The 13,899-nt window shown below is 49.6% G+C and overlaps 1 long non-coding RNA gene across 1 annotated transcript in view; it reads left to right on the plus strand.

Annotated features, from left to right (window-relative positions):
* The first annotated feature begins 320 nt into the window (after positions 1–320).
* LOC128779467 (uncharacterized) overlaps positions 321–13,899 on the plus strand; it is a 39,293-nt gene continuing 25,714 nt past the window's right edge. The window contains exon 1 of the long non-coding RNA XR_008425412.1: positions 321–638. This is a non-coding gene — a long non-coding RNA (uncharacterized lncRNA). The remainder of the gene's footprint in view (positions 639–13,899) is intronic.

The raw sequence follows: 13,899 nt of genomic DNA on the forward strand, positions 1-13,899 counted from the left end.
TTCTCCCACGGATGCTGTTGAAACCCGGAGTAGTCAGAACTGACAAGTGGGTAACCAGATGTTCGCCAACATGGTCTTCTACCTTGCCATCAATCTTGTCCTCCTCTGGCCCAATAATATGTGCCTCACAGAATCACCCCACATTAAAAAAAAAAGGTAAGAATAGGACCTAAATTTAACCTTGGGCTAGAAGCCAGTTTACTTTATACAACAGACATACTTTTGTAAATTTAATTATATAATAATGACTAATGAATTCCTTGTGCAATAGTATAAAGTCCTTTTACCATGTTCCCTCATCTGAGCTTTCTAACCAGTCATGCAGTGTTGTTGTGGGCACACGCAGAGGAGAAAACTCAAGTTCCAAGGGGTCAGTGGCTGCTACAGGGCCCCTCTGCAGGTGGATGAACTTGGACTTAAGTGAGTCTACAGACACTAAAGCCTGTGTTTGCTGTTCCTTTAAAAGCACTGAAAGAAATTACCTTTCAGGAGACTCTTGTCGTGACTCTGTGCTCTACATAAATCTGGATGCTCTTCTGTTACAAGGTGGGGCTGCCTGCTTTCTTTGAAGGAATGCTCATTGCAAGATTCTCTCATCAGGACATGGGCAATGCAAAAATAACCTTTCTGGCATTCAGGTAAGTGGAAAATTGGCAGTCACCAAAATTTCCAAACTTGTTCAACCGGCTTGCGGTTAGGTACCAGATTAATGAAGAATGGCCTAGAGGTGTTTTACCAGCAGAACCACTTCTCCTAGTGGGCAGGGACTCTACTAAGAGGAGAGGAGCAGCTACAAAATGGGAGGTGCTAGGGGGGAGGGAGCAGGAGGTGAGGCCGGATGCTCTCCTGCTCCACACAGTAAAGCAGGCCCAGAGGGTTCTGGGTAGAGGAGCCAGCATGACCCAGGCCCTCTCCAGTCCCACTTCATTTAGTGCTCGCTGTACTGCTATGAGATGAACTGGCCCCTTCTTTATTTTAAGTGTGAAAGCAGAGGCTGTGCTTCAGTTCAGCTGAGGCCCAAGGGTCAGTGTTATCCCATCTAGTCCCAGCTCTGGTTCTGAGCACCTCTGTCGGCAGAGGAACCTTCAGAAGGACAATGGCTCGGGCTAACCAGTCTGCTAAACGGATGCACGCCATGATATGCACGCCATGATATGCACGACTAGGACTCAATGGACTGTGTTTTCAGAGAGGAAGTCAGTTACCTTAAGGAACAATTTGGTGACACCATACCTCGCTGCAGGGGCATTTTTCATTTTGTTTTAGCTGGGTGGACGATGATGCTTCTTCACTGACACCAGGTCAGTGCATTGCCAACTTTAGTGTACTTGCGAACTACCTGGCTAAACTCCATAGTCCCGATGCTGACGTTTCTGGCTCGGCCACCCCTCAGAGATGAACCCCAGAAAGCAGCCATCCCCTCCCTTGGCTCTTTCCTGCTTTGTATAAGAGAGTTTTAACAAGGTGAGACTTAGGGATTTACAGCCTACCACTGCCCCACCCACAGCAGCCAGATCAGAGAAAATTCCAGGTTTCAGTCCTTCCAAGGTCAGCTGCCTCCTGACCAAAAGAGAATGTCTGGGAGTCTATGACATCTCAAGTCCACGGCTTTCATTGTCTGGCACAATTCCCTGGTCTGCCCCCTTATTAATTCAGCACTGGGGAGTGCTGCAAAGATACAGGCCAGGGAGGTCAAGAAAGTGGCGAAGGTAAATGAGGTACTCACATCCTCCCAGAACCACAGCAAAATTACAACTAAACTAGAGAACAATCATCACTCAGAACCACCTGAAATTTAGCTGAATGGGAGTCCTCCAACTATGGAGATACAGAAGAAGCCACTCTGAGACTGTTAGGAGGGTTGGAGACGCAGAATGGACTGGTCCCATATCCGGGTTTGGCAGTTAAATATTGGCAGGAATATCTTGGCTGTGGAGGATCCCCTGAAAAGCAGGAGGTCCCACCCACACCCCAGGCCCCCAAGTCCAGGGTTTCAGTGCTAGGAAGAAAAGTCCCCATAACTTGAGGCTGAGTGCGTGGAGGGCTTCTAGAGTCCCGGGCATTCCTCTTTTTTTTTTTTTTTTTAAATTCTTACCTGAGGATATGTTTATTGATTTTAAAGAGAGATAGAGAAAGAGAAACATAAACATGAGAAAGACACATCAATTGGTTGCCTCCTGTATGCACCCTGACTCAGGATCGAATCCACAACCTTAGTATGTACCCTGACTGGGAATCAAGCCTATAACATTTGGTTACTGGACAATGCTTCAACCAACTGAGCCACCTGGCCAGGGCTCAGATGTTCCTCTTAAAGGGCCCACACACAACTTACTTGGACTTACTCACTCTGAGCTCCAGGGCTGGGGCAGCAGCTTAAAAGGTGCCAGGGACATATGGGGAGGAACTGAGTTGCCTGGCATTAGGGGGAGGTCTGGAGGGGGAGTTTTGCCTCAGAGAGAAGTGCTGGCGGAGGCCATTGTTTCTTTTCTGCCCCCCTCCCCATGCAGAGCCATCAGGCAGGGGCCACATCTGAGTCTCCATCAACCTGGTTATTACACTGCCCTGGTGATTCTCTGAGACCCCATGCCACCCATCCTGGGAGCCCACACAAGCTATTTCTAGTGGCTTTTCCATAAAAACAGCCTGTCTTGGCTCATGTTGTGGACTTTCCTAAAATCTCTCAACAGTTCACAAACCCTGAACAAATAGCTTTGCCTCTGTGTACCCCATACTACTTGCTAAGTGGCCCCAGGCCCAACATTGCTGGCAGCACATTATAATTAAAATTCCAAAGGTTAAAGATAGAATCTTAAAAGCATTTAGTTACCTACAAGGGAGCTCCCATAAGACTGTCAGCTGATTTCTCAACAGAAACTTTGCAGGCCAGAACAGATTGACACAAAATATTCAAAGTGATAAAAAGTAAGGGCCTACAACCAAGATTACTCTACCCAGCAAAGCTATCACTTAAAATTGAAGAAGAAATAAAGAGCTCATTCGACAAGAAAGAAGAAAAAAGATTTAAAAATATGAATAGTAAAATGGCAATAAATACACATCCATCAACAATTACTTTAAATGCAAATGGATTAAGGGCTGCAATCAAAAGATACAAGGTGGCCGAATGGATAAGTAAACAAGACTGTCACATGTGCCATCTACAGGAGACTCACTGCAGGTGAAAAGACATACACACTGAAAGTAAAGGGATGAAAAAACTTTCATGTAAATGGAAAATTTTTAAAAACCTGGGGTAGCAATACTTATACCAGACAAAATAGACTTTAAAACAAAGGCTGTAACAAGAGACAGCAGTTCCACTTCTGGGTATTTATCCAAAGAAACCCAAAACACTAAATTGAAAAGACATGTGCATCCATATGTTCATTGCAGCACTATTTACAATAGCCAAGATATGGAAGCAACCTAAGTGTCTATCAATAGACGAGTGGATAAAGAGGAAGTGGTGCATATAAACAATGGAATATAACAACCATTAAAAAAAAGAAATCTCGCCATTGGTAACAACATGGATGGGCCTACAGGGTATTGTGCTGAGTGAAATAAGTCAGACAGTGACAAATATCATATGATTTCACTTATGTGTGGAATCTAAAAAACAAAATAAATGAACAAGCAGACCAGAAACAGACTCATAGATCCAGAGAACATTTTGACAGTTGTCAGTTGAGAGGAAGGATGGGTGAGAAAGGTGAAGGGATTAAGAAGTACAAGTTGGTACCAGTTAGAGGGCCTGAACTGGGTTGAGACAACCCCACACACCCCGCAGGCTGGAGGAGGGAGAGTCTAGCTGGCTTGTAATAGGAAGAACCATCCCTTAGGACAGTGTGTAACAGCTTCTAAGGTACCTTCACATTTTGATCTTATTTGCTGCTCAAAACTAGCCTGTGAGAGACTGAAACAAGTATTTTAACCCTGTTTTATAGGTGAGAAAACTGAGACCCAGGTAGTGAAGCATCTGTGAATCTTAAGTGGCAAAATCACTCAGGCCTTCTGACTCCTAGTTCAGAGCCTTTTCCTGTGAAAGCACACTGCCTCCCTATTTTAGAGAATGGTTATTCCATTCAAAGTTAAACAGAGTCTCAGAAGATGCAGTAATTTCTTCATCCCTTCCAGCCCACTTAGCAGCAATGCATGAGAAAAGGGCTTTTCAACTTCAAGATATAAGAACCACTTGCTAGAGCAAGCTCTGACCAAGGCACAAAGCACATTGTCACTGCTTGACCTGAATCTAAACGTGAACAAGGGTGCCTTGGATGCCTGGGCCCTTGGGGATGGCAGAAGGAGGTGGTCTGGGAATACATTCCACTGCAGAAGAAGGACCCAGGGCATAAGAGCCCCTCATGTTCAAACAGATTATCTGAACATCTTCCTTCAGGATCAGGTTAAAATGGCAGATTTCAATGCATATAACTTAGAAAATGTGAAAACCGTTATGTCTTCCAGGGTCCAATTAATTTAGTCAATTGAGTCTTTTAGGGGCAACACCTGTTTGTCCAGCCCACTGCTAGGCAGTGAGAGAGGCAGATGCATAAGAAACAAAGGCCCTATGCAAAGCCAAGGACAGCAGAGCCCCGTGATGCATCCTCCCCTCTGCTTCCCTTCCTGAAACTTCAAGACCAAAGAGATGAACAAAGCTCTCTCAGAATCTCTGCTTGGTCCACCAAGTGAGACTCAAAACCCAGCCTCCACGGGCTAGCCTATTCAGGTTGCTAAGGGCAGGCAGAGATTCCTTCCATGCTTCTGCAGCAGATCAGGGGGAAGGGGGCACTGGGCTGGAGCTCCAGGAGCCTGCCTTTCTTCCCTGTAGGTTGGGTCTGCTGTGGCCCTGGCTTACCTTGAGAGGGTGGTTACAGCACAGGGTAGTCCAGGCCACAGAAGATCCACTGAGAAGGTCCTAGGAAGAATGGGCCCAGGGAGTCCTAAGACCCCCCCATGGACCTTTGGGCTACTTACAGGGCAGGTCTGAACTGGTCTGGTCCAAACTGCCACTTCCCATTGGAGCTCACATGAATTTGCAATCACCAAGAACTTGCTTTGATTGTTAGGGTATCTCATGGCTCTGGAGCTAGAACCTCCCATTTCTCAGTCCTTCACCCTCCACAGAAGCCCTTCTTCCTTCTCAGGTGATTAACATGCTTCCAGGCTCTTCCTATTAAAACCCATTCTAAAGAAAGGATCTAGAAATTAAGCAGGATCTGAACTACCTGGAGTTGCAGTGACTACTCCTTTACGCTCCAGGTGAGGAAAGTGAGGTTCCTACTACGTAAGGTGTATCTGCGTGCCTCGGCACTCACACTCAGAGAGACCAGAACCATTCTGGGCACCAGGAGGAGGGAATGACTATTTGTAAGTTGTCAGGTCCTTTCACTTACAGCCCCATTTATGTCGTCAACACTGATGACTCTGCTTCCTTTTATGATGTTTCATGACCCAGCAGGGACAAACAAGACTTAGACACCCTTGGCACCCACAAACGCCGGTGCCAGGAACAAGTGAGTGAGCCACTCTGGGTCTGCATGCCTGATATGGACATGCGTGAGCCTGCACTGGAGCGTTTATTCACAAGGCATCGGCCCCGGGTTGATGAGCAGAGCAACCTTAGAGCCCTTTGCTTTTCCGCCTTTTTTCCCAGTCATAGTAGGGTCAGCCAGATGGCTTGCGGCTCCAACGCCAGGACAATCACGGTTAACTCCATTTGGGTCCCCCCAGGTAGGCAGTGTCTGGAAGCAGGAGCGTTCATCCAACATCTTGCTCGCACGAGTGGTTCAAGACACAGTTACTGAGTGACTATTTTGTGCCAGGCACTGGAAGAGGTGCTGGGGAGCCCAAGTGACCATCCTCCTTGCAGCCTAATGAGGGAGACACCTAAGTGTCTTGGCAGGGATGCTGAGAGAAGGTCAGGGAGACAGATGTCCACCTACATGCATAGTCTCAGTGACATAGGGAAAGTGAAAGGACAGAGATATGTACAGAATCTGTCTTAAGTCTTCCCTATACCTGTTACTCTTCTGCTTCATTTTTTTAATCTTCTACCTTTTATAGCAAAGTTTTTAGTAAGTACTATCCACACTCATTTCCAACTCCACTGAAATTTCTCTACGATCACTAGTAACCTCATGACTGATAATCCAATAGTCCCCCCTTTCTCTCATAACTCCCCTGTGGCGTCTGGTCTCTTGGCCACTCCCTCCTTCTTTCTTGGTCTCCCTGACTTCACTGTCCTGCTCGCTGGCTGCTGGCTCCGTGGGGAATCAGTTCTTGGCTCTCCCCTTTTCCATGCTGCTCATTCTCCCCAGGGCCATCTTCCCCACATCCAGCTTTACCTTCCACCGCCCTGAGGACTTAGAACCTCTTGCCGAGTGCCTCTGATGGCCCTTACATATATTATCTTATTCAGTCCTCCCACAATCTTGTAAGGTGGGCCTTTGATTCCTTTCTTACAAAAGAGGTAAGCAACACACTGACAGCTTGTGGAGCAGGTCTTCCTCGAACCAGCAGGAAGAGGCAAAGCCAGGCTTCAGATTCCGCTGGACTCTTCAGCACCTTCTTTAAGCCGCGAGGTTATACTGAGGTCTCTCCTAATCCCCCTCCCTCAGTACACACCCCTATGACCAATTTATGTCAGGTCTGCTCCTGGGCGCCTCAGACGTACTGTGTCCAGAACAGCACTTGTCCTCACACTTGTCCCGTGGCATCACCCTAGACCCTGGGCTGAGTCATCCCAGATGCCTCTCTCTCTCCCTACCTCCTTTCTCCCCCACCTCCCTGCCTCTGTCTTGTTCCTCAGCAGTTCCTGGCCTCCCCCTTTCATTCAGCCCTCCAGTCCATCCTCCATGCTGTGGCCTTCTTCTGAAATGCAACTCCGACGGCATTACCCTCTCATTAGAATCCCTCACTGGTTGCCCAGTGACCTCAAGTCGACCTCCAAACTCTAGTTTGGAAAATAAAACCTTTGAGAACTCAGTCACCTACCTCTCCCTTTTGCCTTCTGCCCTTCTCACAGGTGGTTACAGTTCAGCAGCCTCAGCTATCCATGGTCCCAGGTGTTAAACAAAATTTTTAACTGCCCCGGCTGGAAGTCTTTTTAAGAGAATGGGTTTATCAGGTCAATGCAAACAAACAAACAAACAGAAACAAAAACAACCCCCACCCCCCAAACAAGGACAACTGGCTTGCGGCAGGGAACCTAAGCCAGTAGTAGCAGCTGCACGGCTAGGTCGGAAAGACAACACGTCCAGTCAGTCGTCTTGGACTTTGCAAAAATGCTTGTAGAGTCCAAGATGATGGGACGGGGGAAGAAAGATGTGACCTGACTGAAAGAATTGACATTGGCTATGGCAAACGGGTGGGAGAAGGTGAAGCGGGTCAGCTCTGGGATAGGTGCGGAGTCACACATGCCAGGTCCGCTCCTTGCATGTGTGGAGTGGCCATGGGCCCAGTGCGGAAGCGAAGGCAGCTAGTGTCCAGCGGTGCCTGGCTAATCTCAGAATTAACCCGCAGTTCCAACAGACATAGAAAGCAGGCGAGCCGTCTTCTGTTAGTTGGTCCACAGCTATTGTCTCTCTCTCTCTCCACTGATGTGGAGATTTAGACCACATCAGAATTTTCTCCTTGTCATAGGAAAGCCCCAAACTCTTTCCCATCAGACTCGGTACAATACATGCTTTCCCTCTGTCTGTAATACCTACGTGGTAAACTCCTACTCGTCCTTAATGTAGGATGTTCATGCAGGCTTCCCAGAGCACCCGACGCATCCCCGTTCACCGCTGGTAGGCAGCTGTTCACTTGGCTGTACGTCCCCGTACCCCCAACTAGGCTGCACTTGCCCTGTTCCAGATGGAGCCTATTGGTCTTCGCACAGTGGTTGGCAAAAAATTTCCTTAATAAACCTTGATTGATTGGCTGAATGATTAATTAATTGACTATAAAACAAGCTTCCCTGTGAAGGAACTGCAGTCCAGATGGGGAGGAAGTCTAGTCACGGGTGAGGTGATGGAAGATACTGATGCCAAGAGCGTGTGTTTTCCTGACCACAAAGGGCTGCAGACACTTGGAGGAGGAAGATACTGAGAGCTGGGGCAGCGCGGGGTTTCCTGGATGGGGAAGGGGGTACATCCGTGCACAGGCCCGGGCTATGGCCTCACCTCCAGCAGGTCCAGTTTCCAGCAGCAGCAGCAGCGCTGGAGAAAGGATCAGTGCCAAAACGCACCCAAGGTCTCTTCCACATAATTAGCATGTCTCTGGGGGAGGCCGAATCTTACAGTCTGGAATGCAGACAAAGAGGATCTGTTCCACTTATGCTAATTGCAGCCTCCGTGAGAGCTGCCAGGAGGCCGCGGAGCAGATGGGGATTCCTCAGCTAACGCAGCCAGGCCCGCACCCCGGGAGGGGTCCTGCCAGCCTTCGCTGGGCGAAAGCTGGAGGCCCCGCTATTTTCATGTCCCACCTCAAGCTGTCGCTGACAAAGTTCGATGTGAAGACGAGAGAGTTTCCTACCCAGGAACCCCCAAGCTTAAAATTCCACTTTAGAAATAGTGCTTTCTCCTGGAAGCCACTTTTCTAATGCAAATGACCCTGGAAGTGGTAACGTGTGTTAAGTTCCTAACACCTTGGTGTAAATGGGTAAATGTACTGCTTTCCCAAGGGTCCTGGGAAGGCGGGTGCCCTGAGCTGTGACGTGAACAAATGCAGAGAGGACTGGAGGCCCTGGATCTCGAATCCACCCCTGCCCCACTCAGGCCCCTAGCCCCACCCCTGATTGTTGCCCAGCATCCCACTGGGGAGCCGCCCTCCCTTCTGCCACTGTCCTGGGCTGAAGACCCATTGACCCTCAGGAACCAACCCACTCCCACCTGTCCTTCTCCAGAGCTTTCTCCCACAACCCCCTCAGGGCCCCCCTGAGGCCACAGGCACCTCTGGGAGTTAACAGCCCTCAGCCACCCTGTTGCACTGCTGAGCTGGGGAAGCATTTGTGGGGGTGAGAGCCTTGCTATTCGAGGGGCCGAGGTTCTCAAACTCCAGTGTGCACCAGAATCACTGTGAGAGCTTATTAACACAGATCACTGGGCCCCACTCCAAGGTTTTGATAGGTCTGCTGTGGAGCCTGAGAACGTGCATCCCCAACAAGTTCCCAGGGAGCTGACGACTCTCTGCCACTCCCCCCAGCCCTTCATGTCTGGGCTCCCTGCTCTCCGGCTTGCCCATCTACCACTGGACACCACGCTGCTCTCACCACAGGACCAAAACACCCATTTGTAGAGCTAATGTACATTTTCTAGGCAGAATCGATTCTCCTGACTGGAGCTTTTCTTCCTGGTGAAAACCTACCCCCTGACACTTCTTGACACTTCTCTTAAATTCTCTGACATCACACAAGGTCCTGGCTTTCCTATCTGCAGCCTCTCCTCACTCTCCTCTTGGCAGCTTCTGTTCCTGTGTCTGGGGCACTTTCTCTCCCTCTCCGATTTTCACCCTCACCCTCAGCAATTTCATCCAGTTCCACAACATGAAACTATCACCTGCGCCTGATTCCAGCCCAGAGAGCTTTCCTGAGCTCCACATAGGGGTGTCTAGACACCCAAGGGAGCATGCGAGGCTGGCCCCTTCCCTCCCTCCGCTCGCTCTCCCTCTCCCATGCATGTTCAGAAACTCTGCTACCCAGGGCAGGAAGCCGATGTGAGTGAAGTACGCAAGGACTGGTGAGCACATGAAAATTTCCCCTGAGCCCCCATTTCCTCCCACCACCCTGGGGGAGTAGGTTTTGGAAGGAGAGAGAAAGAGAGAGGAGGTGGGGAGTGAGAGAGAGATGTGGAGAGTGGCATGAGAGGGATCGCGTGGCAGACCCTTTCCCGGGCAATGGTGGACCACAGTGGTGGGGATCTGAGCAAAGCTCCCAGACCAAGTCGGTGACCACAGGCTCTCCTGTCTCACACCATAGTCCCCGCCCGACTGTCTTTGTTTCCTCTTCCATTGAAAACGGGATAATCTGCGGGCTTCAACAGGAAGATAGGATGTGACTGCCTATTATATAATAGACAGCATACAACGGACTCTGGATGGATGTCCGTCTTCCTGCTCCCCATCCCCTCCCTCCCTCCTTCCCTGTGCTTTCTCAAGGGAGATACTCTTTCCTTGACTCAGTGCCAAGGTTGAGACAAGTCATCTTCCCTGCTTTGTGGGACAGACATTTTTCTTGTTCGACGTTTCCACTTGAACACGGCCCTTTGGGGATACAGGATGAAGTGTCTAATCTGACTACCCACCTTGGGGCAGCTTTATGCCTTGTTCCCGTGTTCCCTAATTTCACAGCCTTTTCCACCAGTGTCCACCAGCTCTCATGCCTGGTGTGTAAGCAAGAGTGAGAGCTTCTGTGGTGTGGCCTCCCTAGAGAAATGAATGGTAACTCATTTATTTCCGGAATTATTCTTTCTCCCCTTAAAAGCCCCACTGTGTGTGACACAGACCCAGGAGAGCTTGTGAGGAAGACATCATTGGTAAATTTGCAAGCATTCAGCACAAGCCACATGAAAGCAATGCCCTTTTTTCTGTGACCTTAGACTTATCTTGGGTAGAACAAAAATAAAGCTAAAAGAAACAAAGGCACAGTCTCGTCTGCCCAGCTGTTTTGCCCAGGAGTACTGGCCAAAGCCTGGTTTTCCAAATCATGCAACGGAAGGTAGGACAGTTCAGGTAAACGGAACCTCCAAGGAAACTAAGATAATGGTTTAGTGACCCTGGACTTGTCTTCAATGAGCCACTGGGTGATGGGTTTTCGCATTACCTGTGACAGGTGAGGTTGGTAAATATGTTTTAAAAAAGGAGAACAGCATTCAAGTTTTCATCATCAGGTATTTGTAACAGTTGATTTTGTAAAATAAGCAACAAAGTACTAGAAAAGAGGTCCCATGGAATAATGGAAATCAACCAGTCTAAGGTGATTACCTGCTGTGGCCACGCGAGCCAGCTCCACTCCTCTCTGCTCAGTTCATGCTCTGGGTCCAGGGTCTGTCTTAGAGTGAGTGAAGTGTGGCCTTAAACAAGAGCATCACTGATTTGCATGGAACCACACTGGCATCCAGCAACTTCAAACTCAGGGAAGGGGAAGGTGGCATCAGAATCCGAGGGGAGCTTGCTGAACACACACACACACACCACGCAATTCCCTACCCTATGTGGGTCTGACCTTTTGGAAGGTCAGCAGGTCACTTCAGCTTTGTTCCTTTATTGGCTATCTTTCCTCCCATGGTCCTAGGAGGCACTAGGGAGCAGAAGGTGGAAATGCACCCCAGTGTGGGGCTTTCTCTGACCCTGTGGACTAACAGTTTTTATGTCAGCAGTTGCCCATCCAATGGGCTGCATGAAATTCCTCTGGAAAGAAAGGTGCTGAGTGAGCTGAGGGATGCGTCAACCAGTGCCAGCCCACAGCACCTGCCCTCTCCTTTGGGTCTGCTCTTTGGGAGCAGAACTGACAAACCCTGCTCACTGCCTCTGATGACAGGCTGTGTGCACTGAAGAAGAATGCAGAGAAGAAGCATGGTAGGCACTGCGCGGTGAGGAGTGGATTCCCAGGCCCTGCAAGGAAGGGCAGAATTGAGACATGTAGACGGGAATAGAAGACCTTCCAGGCAGGAGAAATGAGCAAAAACTTGGTATTTTGCAGGGAGCAGAGGTGTCCGAGGGCAGTGGGGGAGCTGGAGGAAATAAATGTCGGGTGTATGCTGATTCCATGGTTGTAGCAGGCATACAAGCCCACACTGGCCATTCCAGGCGTTGTCTGGGAATTGCTCTGGCAACCAAGACTGTGAAAGCAGGGTTTGTTGGGGCTGTGCTTACCTCTTCCCATGCCCTACAAGCAGGCCCAGCTGGGCTGGAGGCCTCATCCAGACCACTCTTGTCTTGCTCGAGGCTCAGAGGTAGCAAGAAAGGCTGGAAAGGAGAAGCTGTTTGATTTCCAAGGCTTTCCGAGCTAGCCAGGTGGAAGGCAGCCAGGGAGGCAGCAGCTAGTGACAGCGTGCCTGCCAGCCTTAGATGGGAACTCATGGGAACAAGTGGGCAGAAAGGGGGGTGGCAGGTCAGGGAACATGGGCCAGTGGCATTCTGAATGAGGTCAAAGTCCAATTTGGTACAGTGCTTTATTACCAATTTAAAGCTCATCCCTCCTCCCAGGGCACTACCACCCCTGCAGAAGAGGCCAGGGCTGCCACAGGAGAAATTTGCATTTAAAGACTCCAATTGCCTGGCACCCTGGCAGGGCTTCAGTCTAGCCTGCGTGTTCATCCCAGTGCCCAGAAGTCTTGTGCCACATATGCTCCTGTTTCTCCCGTGTCTTAATGCCTGTGTGCTTGGAGGGGGAAAATACCCAAACCCTTCCTACTTTTGCCAGTCTGGGGGAGGGAGTGTCCCGGAGTGTGCAATGGGAGGTGGTGAGGTCTGGAAGGTGGCAATCATGTGTTTTTCTTAACTCGGCCTGGAAGGAAGTTGTAAGGCAACGGCAGTCAATGGAGAGCAGAAATATTAAAGGGCTGAACTGGAAGATGGGAGGGGGAGTCATGTGCCGTGTGGCCTGCAGAATGAGGCAGGAATCTGGGTTATGCTTAGAATCCACCCAGCGGATTCTATAACAGTGGTGGATTGATTTATTCCAAGTATGGTATCCAGTTTGAAAGAAGGCGCCTCTTCATGCCTCTCTCCTTGGGGTACTTGTTTCTCAATCTTTGACTTTGCCTGGGGTGCTTTAGGAAGTAATGCCTGGTGACTAACACCCCAGAGATTCTGTTGTAGCGAATCCACACCTTCTCTTCTTCCCCATCAACCCCACCACCTCTACCACCAGCCTAGTGAAAGGGGTGGCCGAGCTCCTCCTGTTCATGTCCTGTGAACCTCTTTGAGTTGGACTCTTTATGACCCCTTTCCCATTAAATCAACACGCTTTATTGGGTACCTAGGTGTTGGTAGAAACTTGGCCACAGAGCTTAAAGTCTAGGCTGCTTTGGTGTTTGATTTCAGTTGTCCAGACCTGCGAGGAGCGGGAGCATGTGGTACAATGTGTTCGTGTCCCGTGATCAGGGTTCATGGGGACAATGACGTTCTGACAAGGAGATTTGCTCACAGGCACCCTCAAAAAGCAAAGCCTGTCGCAATCCTTTGGTGGCTTGTTGGTCTGGGACATTAGGTGTGGGCTACCTAACGCCGTGTGCCCAGGAGCTGCACAGGTACAGAGGCAGGCAAGCAGGCAGGCAGGTGGGCACACACACACACACACACGTGAGCATGCACACACCTGCCCGAGGCACCGGAAGGTCCATTCCGTGTATCCTAAAGCTAGGTGGATGGTCAGATTGATGGAACTCAAGGAGTGCATTTTGAATGGGCTCTAAATTATTTTTTTCTGGGACGCATTCCCCACACTAAAAACCCAGCCCCACTTGGGGCCATTGCCACTCACTTTGGAAGTGGCGGGAGCTTTTGCGGGGCATACTCAGGGCCCCGCCACACACCAGAGAGTCTCTGTAGCTTCAGGTTCCCACAGCCTGAAGCCCAAAGGTCTTTGGGTGCCATCTGGGACACTTTGTTGTCTGCTTCCAAATGTCCTTCCAGACTCATCTGCTTTTTTACTCTTACTCAGATCTGCTTCCCGAACTGACCCACCCCCTGCCCACCTCACCTCCAACTCACCTGGGATGTCCCACAGGCCATGGGTCCCAGGTGTCAGTTGTATCACAGGTGTGGAATTCCTGCTTCCTCCTAATAAACCTGTCAAAGTCTCCCAGCCCATCCAGGTCCAGTTCTGGGAGACCTTCCTCAATGGAAGGGACTTCTCTGCATTTCTCAGGGACGGCACCTAGTATTACCCTCTCCCATCCTGAGTACTGA

This window comes from Desmodus rotundus, chromosome 10, assembly GCF_022682495.2.
Source record: "Desmodus rotundus isolate HL8 chromosome 10, HLdesRot8A.1, whole genome shotgun sequence".
NCBI lineage: Eukaryota > Metazoa > Chordata > Mammalia > Chiroptera > Phyllostomidae > Desmodus > Desmodus rotundus.